Source organism: Mastigoproctus giganteus, chromosome 7, assembly GCF_048544385.1.
Source record: "Mastigoproctus giganteus isolate SK-2022 chromosome 7, ASM4854438v1, whole genome shotgun sequence".
Lineage (NCBI taxonomy): Eukaryota > Metazoa > Arthropoda > Arachnida > Uropygi > Thelyphonidae > Mastigoproctus > Mastigoproctus giganteus.
The window spans coordinates 142,007,863-142,020,122 of record NC_143581.1 but is presented as its reverse complement, the minus strand read 5'-3'; the positions used below and the strand labels follow the sequence as shown (position 1 = coordinate 142,020,122).

Below are 12,260 nucleotides of genomic sequence, written 5' to 3'. Positions count from 1 at the left end.
TAAACATAAAAAATACTGTAAATAATATTACAAGGAGCAAGCCAAAAGTTTCCAGACTTGGGCAATAAAATTAATTTAGACAACGTTAATTACAGGTTAGGGTTGCCCACCTCAAGGTAGTCCCCCCTCCAGAGTTTATAGAACTAGAGGGGACTACTCTGATCGATCCCATCGAAGCATCTCTGCCACTCCTGTTTCATTATGCTATCCAACATTTTCTGCAATTCAGCTTGAATCTCCATGATGTCTTTGAATCTTTGTCCTTTTAACTGGATTTTCATTTTGGGGAACAGAAAAAGTAAGTCATCACAGGGGACCAGGTCAGGAGAATAGGGTGGGATGTGGGAACATTAACATTTTGTTCTGGGCTAAAAATTGGTGAAATAACGATGTTGTGTGGTGCATTGTTGTCATGCAGAAACCAATCCTGAGTGTGCTATTTGTCTGGGCATTTTCTCCTGACATCCTCCCTCAAATACTTTAGGACCCAGAATGCAGAAATGGTGATTTACAGTATTGCCTGGAAGAAACTACAGTAGACTCTCGATTTTCCGGGATAGAGGGTAAAAACAAATCCCGGATAATTGATTTCCCGGTTAATCCAAAAATACAAAAGTCCCCAAAATACATAAGAGATACGTTCCAGGACTTCTTACTTCATTGAGTTTTACGTAACTCGGGAGTGACTAATTACATATTGCTACTATATTATTATTTACAAATTTTAATTCTGTGTGATACTTGTTAAAGTTTGGCCATTTTCATACATCCTTATTATTTTAATTTTCTGATCCAGATCTATGGCTTTCCTTTTGTTGGTAGATTTACTAGTAGCGCTGTCACTTATTCTCTTAGTCGGCACCATGATAACGGTCAAAATGAAATTTTCTGAAAAGAACTTCACAGGGTTAAGGGGGAAACACACTATTATCATCTCACGCGAACTCACATTTTACTAAAAGCACATTTCTGGAGGTCACTGCCATTAAATAATTTGCACCATCCGGGTTACTGGGCTTTTCTGTTTATGCAATTCATTATAAATGGGTAGTAAACTCGATCTTATTGCATTTGCGATAATACCGATAGCTCGAATTGTGTGGGTTTTTACGTTATTATGGTGAAGTGTGTGTCCCCTTCACTGAAATCTTCAATCATATATAAAAAAAAAAAACTATAAATAAATTGTAAGAATCTTCTCTTCTTTCCTATTTTTTTGCTTGCTACTCCATATCTTACTTGTGCAATTTGTGCATGCTGTGATCGTCGTTATTGATTGCTTATTTTATTTATTTATTATTTTTGTTTGTTTTAAATTTACAATCCTAAAAAAAAAAAATTTGCCTACGTAAAAAATATGGCGATAGATAAAAAACTTACCACATACTACTCGCGTGTCCAATACGATGCCTCCCTTTATTTTTTTGTGATGTTGATTTTAAGTCTAATAGCTTCCCTTTATTTATTTTTTACGTGTTGTGCATGGTTTGGTCACCAACATTACATTATAATGATTCCTTAGAGATTTAACAGATGCACCGTTTTCAAACTTTTGAATAATTTCAAGTTTTTGTTTAACTGAAAATGCAACTCTTTTGCATATACCCACCATTTTCGCGATTTCTAAACAAAAAAAAAATTTTTTACTATAAAAAAAATTGACATCCCTGAAATAAATAATGAAACAAAATTTGTCCTTTTGGGCTGCAATGGAACACAACAATCGACACGGCGCACTAAAACAAACTAAACATTTGGTTTCTTTTTTTTTTTGAGTGACGTGTGAAGACAGCGGGGATTGCAAAATAATGGGTACACTAATCTCCTAATGACGACTTATAATGCCGCTTGTCGCTTATTTACAATTTGCAAAATATCTGTTTATACCTATCCTGGTTATTACTCGAATTTTTGATTTCTGGTTGATTTTTTTTTTTTTTTTTTAATTTGGAGTTTTGAAGTGTCCCCGTTAATCGAGAGAGTGCTGTACTGATGAAAAATTCCCTCGTTATCAAAGAAAACAATCAGCATACTCTTGACATTTGATCTGACCTGGCTTGCTTTTTTTTTGGCTGTGAAGACGGACTGTTAAATTGGGAGGAATCCTTTGTTACTGGGTTATAACCATAAAACAATCTTAATCCCCTGTTATAACCCTGGAAATGAAGTTCTGTTTGTCCTTTCTGGCCTATGCTGCTCCTTGCACACAGAAAACTGGTTCTTTTTTCTGTTTTGTCACTTGGCAAAGAGGACACAAATTCTGCAGCAATCCACCTCATGTTTAAATTTGTAGTTAAAATTTGTAGTTTAAGCCCATTGTACATGTACTGTACAATGGCCTTAAAATATTATAAATATCATTAATTGTAAATCATCTTGCCCTCGTGACTATGTACTTTTTCGACAATTTCATCAATCCAACTTGACAAATGACCGAATGCTCAAAATCTTCAACTGAATTTTAGCCATTTTGGAAATGGAATACCATTTAAAAGGTTGATTTGTATTTGCATCTTCATCACCAAATGCCTGTTTAAGCAAATGGTTAAGTCTCTAAAGCAGTTTCCACAAGTTTATGACAAAATTTGATGGAAATTTGTTGTTCTTTATGCCATCTTACTCAGCTAGAAAATTTGCAAGACACATTCATCAGAAACAGGCTCAAACACCAAATGCACCATTTCCTATTGGTGCAAAACTATTCACATTATCTCGGAATGAATTTGTTCAGAAGTATCTAATGGCACAATGCTACACTACATGTGGCTAGTGCTCCATGCAAGTTTGGAAACTGTGCTTGCTGCTCATAGTCTCATGTAGGTTAGTTTATTTTTGTATTCAGCAATGTATTTAAAAATTTGCAGCTTAATATGCACATAAAAATATATATACACACATGCAATGAAAAGCAGTAAAGAGCTCTTCAATAATGTTAACACTAGAAGGAAAGAGATGAATCACATTGGCCCACTAGAAATGAATAACATAACTACTGATGATCCTGTTCAGGTTGCTTACAAACTAAATCAATATTATTAATATCCATTAAGAAGTTCTATGAATGGGAATACTAAAAGTAAATCAAGTTATACCTAAGAGCTAAATGATTTTGTGATAATTGAGAAGAAAGTGGAAGAGATATCCTTGAAGTAAACAAAGCACCTGGGGAAGATGGGATCTATCTGATTATATTAAAAGGTAGCAGCAAAAGAGGTATACAAGCTATTGGCCATAATTATGAGAGCATCCTTGGATTCAGGTGGTTCGTATGCACTGAGTGGACAGAAATCAAAGTGTAGGCCCACCTTTCATCCGGATAACAGCAGTCACACAGTGAGGCATTGAGTCCACTAGTTCACAAAAACGTTCCAAGGGTATTTCAGCACAGCTGTCCATAATTCCATCGCATTCCTGGGTGGAGGATCCAAAGCTCGAACAGACCTTCCCACAGGGTTCACGTCCAGTGAACAGGGAGGCCATTCCATGGTGGTAAAATCAGCAGAATGCTCTTCAAACCATGTTCTAGTCAAAATAGTGCTGTGGGGAAACGCATTTTCCTGCTGGAAGAGTTCACTGCCCTGTGGGTGCACAATAACCATGAGGGGATGCAAATGGTCTGCAAATATGGACACGTAACCTGGCCCGTTCTGAGATGAGTATAGATGTACCTGAGGTCCCAATGTGTGCCAGTTGAACATGCCCCACCGAACAAGGAACTGTCCACCTGCCTGAACAGTTCCTTGTTGACAAGACAGATGCATAGCTTTATGCGGTTTCCACCAGATATGAACCTTCCTGCCCGCTCGAAATAACTGGAAACGGAACTCATCGGACCAGTCTCCAATCGTCCAAGGTCCAGTGCTGATGTTCTTTTGCCCAGTTGAGATGTAGAGTCTTGTGTGGTGGTGTTAGCAATGGGACTCTGGTAGGCCGACTGCTCGCATAACCTTCTGCAGCTAATGATCACCTGATGGTCTTGGTGGAGATGTTTCTGGCACCTACAGCGTTGAAGTCAGTGGTGATTTGTGCCGGTTGTCACTCTCCTGTTGGCTGAAACAATGCAAGACAGACATCGACGGCAAAAGTGATGTGGGTGGAGAAAGGTGGTGACTTTCTCCACCCACAGTGCTGTCCAATATGAGATGTTATTTCGGAAATGGCATATTTCTGATACACTCTTGATACTGTCTAACAGGTGCAATTTCTGTACCACCTCCACGACAGAGTGAACCATGCATCGGGCACCCACTATCATCCCTCTTTCAAAGTCGGTTAACTCACGAAGTTTATCCATACTGACATCAAATTACAGTCTACATGAATGCAGTGTACCTATATACCTGCCAAATGGTGGGTTCATCCCCTAGAGACAGGGATGACAGCATCACTTCGTCCAGGAACCAGGTACCCATGAATTCTGTCTTTTCAGTGTATACGTACAAATGTATCTACTATTAACACAGGAGATATTCAACAAGCAAAGTTTTTTTTTTTGTTTTGGTTTTTAGGAGCATTAGCAACTAGGGCCATATTGCTCCAGGATATGCGGTGGTCATTCCCTGACCATTCCGCATCCTCCATATTTGGTGGGGTGATGGGCTCGAACCCCGGTCTAATCAAGAAGCGTGTGCTATGCACTGCTGCTCCTTCCCACCTGGCTACGGAAGCGCCCAACAAGCAAAGTAAGTAATCAGAGATGTGTACTTGAAATAATTTTTTTTTTTTTTGGTAGTTGGCGCATCGGCTTCTGTGGCGATAATACACCTCCCAAGGTTTTTGCAATACTTTGATCCAAGCCTGAGGCGGGATTCGAACCTGTGACCTTTGGGTTGCTAGGCAGGCACTTTACCCACCTGGCTAGCCCGGTCGGCCCTTGAAATAATGGAGTCAGTGGTTAAAGAAGTATTGCAGGATCATCTTGACAGGAATGCAGTTGTACAGAATTCACAGCAAGGGTTTTTAAAAGGAGAGATCTTGTATAAACAATCTGATTAGCTACTCCGATAACAAAGGAACTGGATGCAAAAAGTAATTTTGATATCAGATCTTTAGGTTTCAGTAAAGCTTTTGACACCCACATGAAAAACTGCAGTACAAATTACTGTTGTGTGGTGGCACCGATGACAAGTAACTGCAATGGATAAAGGGATGACTGAGTATCAAAAAACAGAGAATGGTTATATAAATGGGAAACGCCAACAATTGATATCCCAGAAATATCCACCTTAATCAAATTTATTTATTATACTCTTAGCATTTGTGTACATGCAAATATACATGCACCTGTTTTTACTCTTATTTACCTGAACACAGTCCATTTATTTACTTGTTCCATGATGACTCCCAGAACTTCTAGAAATCCCCAGCACTTGCTTTCCAGTCTGCTGCTCATTCCAATAGTCACTGCTCATTCCAATAGCAAGAATCACTTTCACCATTATCTGCAGCTATTGTTAATCTATTAGCCTGTGTATCCCCCCGCCCAAGCTAGCAGTTTTCCGACCCACCTAACACTGTCTCAATAGCATCAGCGAATGTTTTTGCACCCTGTCTATTTAAGTGTATCCCATCCCTGTACAGGCAATCTCTCCTGTTAACAAGAGACAGACCAGGCCAAGAAAAATCTACCCATGAGCCTTGCACAATCTCCCTAGGGCTGAATTGATTGACAAGGTTCTCGTCATACATTCCCTCCTATCGTGTCTGGATAAAACTGCAGACACTTTCAAATTTAACCCTAACTCACAACTTTTTTCAACATTGACCTGCACTTGTTAAGTAAGTTCACAGCTTCTACACTTAATGCAATTAGTGCCAACGTGTAGAACAATATCACCTTTCTTGCCCTTAAAAGATGATATCTGCACAACGTCATCAACTTTTGCTGCCTAGCAGATATATTCTGTATCATGTTTACTGCCATCAATCTCATTACCAAGAATGAAATCTGGATCAAGCTGTCCTCATCTTGAAATGTCAGCTATTGGAATACCATTGGACAGCCTCTCGTGTGTTTTTTTTTTTTTTTTTTTTTTTTTTAAACCCCAAACACGAGAGTTATTAGAACCTATAGTACTTAGTGCCGTGCTTAGGTAGGAGTTTGAGAAGACGAAAGAAGATATTTGTTGACAATGGACTTGAACTTCTGTAGACTAATTTTCAGGAAATACGTACGAAGTAAGGTTGTTCCAGAAAACGGCAGTTGAATGAATAAACGAGGAAAATGAAAAGTTCGTTCTGTGAGTTTGAACTTGGACAGTAAATGGATGTTGGCTGGGGGCTGCACATGTTCAGATTGTTTTGAAGGAGAGAGCGGGGAATTATAGAAGCCAATTCAGAAGAACAGTGCCCGTGGAAGTATCTGTAGAAGAGGAATGCAGCAGAAACAGTACGTCTATGAGACAGCAAGTGGAGAGGCTATGTTAGAGATAAATCATTAATTAACCTAACTGCCCTCTTCTGAATGGAATCAAGAAACCTGAGAGAGGTTTTGGAGGCACCACCACAGATGTGGGAACAATATTCCATGGTAGGGCGGATTTGCGATTAATACAGAGTGAGCAGCTGTTTAGAATAAAAGTAACGCCAAGAGCGAAAGAGAAAACCAAGTTTTTTAGATGCAGAGGAAGCGATATTTCTGTGTTTGTGCCAAGAGAGATTAAAAATCAGGGTAATCCCCCAAAAGAGATATCATTTTACCTAGAAATCGGAGTATCATCAAAGATAAGCATAGAACAGAAGAATCCTTTTTGCAAGATATAAGACAAGACTGAGTTTTAGAAGGGTTGAAATCAACAAAGTTGTCTTTGCCCCACTAGATTTACCTGAAGATCGGCATTTAATGAATTGATAGCAGATTTTCGAGAAGTTGAAGCTGATTGAGCAGGGCAAGATTTCTCAAAATGGAAAGTGGAATGCAATGTGTTATCATCGGCAAAACTATGGATACAATTTCCATTCAATGGAAGAAGGTCATTAATATACAAGAGGAAAAGAATGGGGGAAAGAACTCAACCTTGAGGGACACCAGCATTAATGGAGAAGTTAGAAGACAGAGAGCCATCTACCATACCCTCAGTTTTTTTTTTTTTTTTTTTTTTATCCCGGTATGTGTTGGTACATAGGCTTCTGTGGCCATAATGCACCTCCCAAGGTTTTTACAGTACTCTGATCCAAGCCCAAGGCGGGAATCGAACCCGCGACCTTTGAGTTGCGAGGCAGGCACTTTACCCACCCGGCTAGCCCGGTCGGCTACCATACCCTCAGTGAGCGACCAGAGAGAAAACTGGATAACCAATTACAAAAACAGTTTGCAAACCATAAGATGGAAGCTTGTTTAGAAGACCTTGATGCCAAACATGATCGAAACCCTTTGAGATGTCAAGAGCAACTACTTGTTTGTTGTTTTGTTTGTTATTTGCTTTTTAGGAGCATTAGCAACTAAGGCCATATTGCTCCAGGATATGCAGTGGTAATTTCCTGACCTTTCCGCATTTCCGTATTTGGTGGTGACGGGCTCAAAGCCCGGTCTAATCAAGAAGCGTGTACTACGTACTGCTACTCCTTCCCACCTGGCTACGGAGGCGCTGCAACTACTAGTATTTCACCGAACCTTTCCATTGAATTAGTCCATAAATGGGTAACATAAGCCAAAATATCACCAGTGGATCAACACCGACAGAATCCATACTGGCGATCGTTGATCAGATGGAAGGTTTCTAGGTAGTTTGAGAGTTGGCGGTTAATTGATTTTCATTACTTTAGAAAGAGTAGAAGTAATTGCAATGGTAAGATAATTGGATGGGAGGGATTTGTCATCCTTTTTAGGAACTGGCTGGATATGAGCAAATTTCCAAGCACAAGGAAAAACATCTTTGGAATAAGAAAGTGAAAAAAGGCGACAAAGAATAGGAATAAGTTCAGGAGCACGGGTTTTGAGAACAAGTGGAGAAATACCATCGGGACTGGAAGCTTTCTTAGCATCAAGATTCGTCAAAATCCTTCTGACATCTTTTTGACGGAAGACCACAGGAGGCATTGAATGGACCACAGGAGGCATGGGAATGGTGGGAGGTGTTTTACCAAGATCATTAATACGTGAGTTGGAAGAAAAATGGGATGCTTACTAACTCTGCATAACTGATTAAGATTTTCCTCTAATTCTTTGGGATCGTGGCTTATGACCACAATGTCATCTGCAAATCCTAAATGGTTTAGGCACTCTCCGTTCACAGTGACTCCTCTCTGTGACCAGTCTAATCTTCTGAAAGTTCCTCAAGGGCAGCAGTAAACAGCTACGGAAATATTGTGTCTCCTTGTCGAACTCTCCTTTCTCGATTTTAAATTTCCTACTGTCTTTGTCTAGTCTAATAAAGGAGGTAGCATTCTCATATATTTTCTTCAAAATCATATGTGGGCTTTCTATGCCTTGTCTTTCCAGTGCCTGAAACATTGCCTTATGCTGTATGGAGTCAAATGCCTTTTCATAATCCACAAATGCCAGGCATAATGGTGTTTTATATTCATTTGCTTTCTCCATTAGCTGTGATATTACGTGAAGGTGATCCATAGTTGAGAATCCTGTCCTAAAGCCAGCTTGCTCTTTCGGTTGATTCTAATCAAGTATTCTTTCTAATCTGTTAGTAATGACCCTTGTGAACAACTTGTAGATGTGGGATAACAAGCTAATTGGTCTATAATTTCCAATTTCTGATTTATCTCCTTTATCTCTTTTCTCTCCTCTTTATCTCCTTCCCAGCAAAACTATGATTGCATTATTCCACTCCTTAGACATCATCATCACACCTTTTCTAATGCATTTTGTGAAGAGACTTGCCAGTTTTTGTGTCGTCTCTTCCTCCCAATTTTAACAACTCTACAGTAACTTCATCTTCCCCCGGGGCTTTCTGATTCTTCATTTTCTTCAATGCATGTTCTACCTCATCAGGAAGAATATCGGGTATGTTGTATGTGTTGCTAATTTGCAATCCATCTTCCCCACTGCTGGCATCATTCCCTTGCTCCTTGTATAATTCTCTATAGTCTTCTACTATTTGAATTATGCTTCTCTGCTGTTTATAAGTACACCATCGCTGTTCTTCAGTTTCAGTATCATTTGTCTTTCTGTAATACTGCTCATGGCTGCTGATTTAAATCCTTTGTTTTCCCTTAATGTTTGTTCTACTTTTCTTGTGTTAAATCTTCTTGTGTCCTCTCTGAGTCTTTTTCTAATGGATTTTCATAACTCAGTATACTCAATTTTTTTCTTGTCAGTGTTTATCTTGCTCTTCATTTTTCGCCTTCGGTTCATCATAACAAGTGTTTCTTGACTAATTTTTTCTTCTTTGGATTTCTTTTTCCCCATAGGTTTCTTGGGCTTTATCATTTTCAGAAAGTTGTAATATTCCTCATCGATATCTTTTGTAATATTCCTCATCTGAGCAGTCTGCAGAAGCTCAACTCAAACTTCTTAAGTTCCAGTACATACTGCTTTTTCTCCTCTTCTGTTATCTCAAAGACCTTTGTATTATTTACTCAAGTCAGTTTTTTCCTTTCCTTTCCTACATCTATATCGTGTACATCTTACCATTCTGTGATCACTTCCAACATTTACCTTATTCAGTTATTCAGGACGGTAACATCATTCAAAATATATCTTCTGTTAGTGAGGATGAAGTCGATTTCGTTGGTTGTTAATCCATTTGAACTCTTCCGTGTCCACTTTCTGTTCACCCTTTTCTTGAAAAAAGCATTCATTAATGACAATCCTATGTATATAAAGTGCTTAGCATCATAATACACAGCCATTTCTGAATAAACAGAAAATTTTTAAGGTGGCATCGTTTTAGGTTATATCTCATATTGTGAATGCCTTCACAACGAGTTGCCATGATATTGCACTACTTCGAATAAGTAACGCTTCACCTAAGGAGAAGACTAGTGTTACTTATTCTCAGATAGGTACCACCACCCAGACAGCACTGTTTCAGGGCTATTTGGCCCTTCGTCAGTGAGTGGGTAGGTACCCAAGTGATGCAATGATGGCAAAAACAGTTATGAAGTATAACTCCACAATATGAGAGATGCCTGATGGTGTATGATGTATTTAGACTAAGGCGCATTTAGGGCTAGAGCCTCAAGCTGCGAACAAATTTAGACTATGTATATTAAGTGCTTAGCATCATAATACACAGCCATTTCTGAATAAACAGAAAATTTTTAAGGTGGCATCGTTTTAGGTTATATCTCATATTGTGAATGCCTTCACAACGAGTTGCCATGATATTGCACTACTTCGAATAAGTAACGCTTCACCTAAGGAGAAGACTAGTGTTACTTATTCTCAGATAGGTACCACCACCCAGACAGCACTGTTTCAGGGCTATTTGGCCCTTCGTCAGTGAGTGGGTAGGTACCCAAGTGATGCAATGATGGCAAAAACAGTTATGAAGTATAACTCCACAATATGAGAGATGCCTGATGGTGTATGATGTATTTAGACTAAGGCGCATTTAGGGCTAGAGCCTCAAGCTGCGAACAAATTTAGACTATGTATATAAAGTGCTTAGCATCATAATACACAGCCATTTCTGAATAAACAGAAAATTTTTAAGGTGGCATCGTTTTAGGTTATATCTCATATTGTGAATGCCTTCACAACGAGTTGCCATGATATTGCACTACTTCGAATAAGTAACGCTTCACCTAAGGAGAAGACTAGTGTTACTTATTCTCAGATAGGTACCACCACCCAGACAGCACTGTTTCAGGGCTATTTGGCCCTTCGTCAGTGAGTGGGTAGGTACCCAAGTGATGCAATGATGGCAAAAACAGTTATGAAGTATAACTCCACAATATGAGAGATGCCTGATGGTGTATGATGTATTTAGACTAAGGCGCATTTAGGGCTAGAGCCTCAAGCTGCGAACAAATTTAGACTATGTATATAAAGTGCTTAGCATCATAATACACAGCCATTTCTGAATAAACAGAAAATTTTTAAGGTGGCATCGTTTTAGGTTATATCTCTGTTGTTTAAATTTTCTGTTTTTTCAGAAATGGCTGTGTATTATGATGCTAAGCACTTTATATACATAGTCTAAATTTGTTCGCAGCTTGAGGCTCTAGCCCTAAATGCGCCTTAGTCTAAATACATCATACACCATCAGGCATCTCTCATATTGTGGAGTTATACTTCATAACTGTTTTTGCCATCATTGCATCACTTGGGTACCTACCCACTCACTGACGAAGGGCCAAATAGCCCTGAAACAGTGCTGTCTGGGTGGTGGTACCTATCTGAGAATAAGTAACACTAGTCTTCTCCTTAGGTGAAGCGTTACTTATTCGAAGTAGTGCAATATCATGGCAACTCGTTGTGAAGGCATTCACAATATGAGATATAACCTAAAACGATGCCACCTTAAAAATTTTCTGTTTATTCAGAAATGGCTGTGTATTATGATGCTAAGCACTTTATATACATAGTCTAAATTTGTTCGCAGCTTGAGGCTCTAGCCCTAAATGCGCCTTAATGACAATCCTTAAGATTCTGCAAATTCCACAAGTCTTTCGCCTCTTTCATTTCTTTCACCAATTCCAAAATTTCCTATAGTTCCCCTTTCTGCACTGTTTTGTGTTTTTCCAACCTTATCATTAAAGTCCCCCATAATAATAATGTAGTGGGTTTTCTGCTCATCTAGAAGACTCTCAATTTCGGTGTATATTTCTCCAACCTCTTCATCATCATGGCTCGATGTTGGTGCATAAATCATTATAACCTTTAGCTTGTACCTCTTAGAAATCTTGGGTATTAGTCTTGACACCCTTGGTGATGTACTTTTGAATTCCAAAATGTTGTTTTTTTATATCTTTATGGACCAGAAACCCAACTCCGCCTTCGCTCCTTTCACTGTTTCCATTGGTACAACAGATTTCCACTTGATAAACTTATAAGTGATTCATTTCTTCTTCTTGTTTCAGCCAAACCGATGATATTCCAATTCACATTTTCTAATTCCTTTTCCAGCTCTAATATCCTGTCTTCACCGACGAGTGATCTTTCGTTGTAACAGGCCAGGTTCAGTTTCTGTGCATGGCAGCCTGGTCAAACCCAGAGATTCTTAGCACCCTCTGCTTCCACTCTGATCCTCTCGCTACCATAAGAGAGCCATTTGTTTTGTTGTGCTGTCATATGCTGGAGGGTTTGGTCTTTTCCTCTTCACACTGACCAGGTGTTTTGAAGAGAACCACTCTACACG

General features: G+C 39.1%; 1 protein-coding gene across 1 annotated transcript in view; it reads right to left on the bottom strand.

The window, feature by feature from the left end:
* The window catches only part of LOC150083237 (tudor domain-containing protein 1-like), a 657,806-nt gene that overhangs the window by 522,438 nt on the left and 123,108 nt on the right, over window positions 1-12,260 (bottom strand). The window lies entirely within an intron of this gene.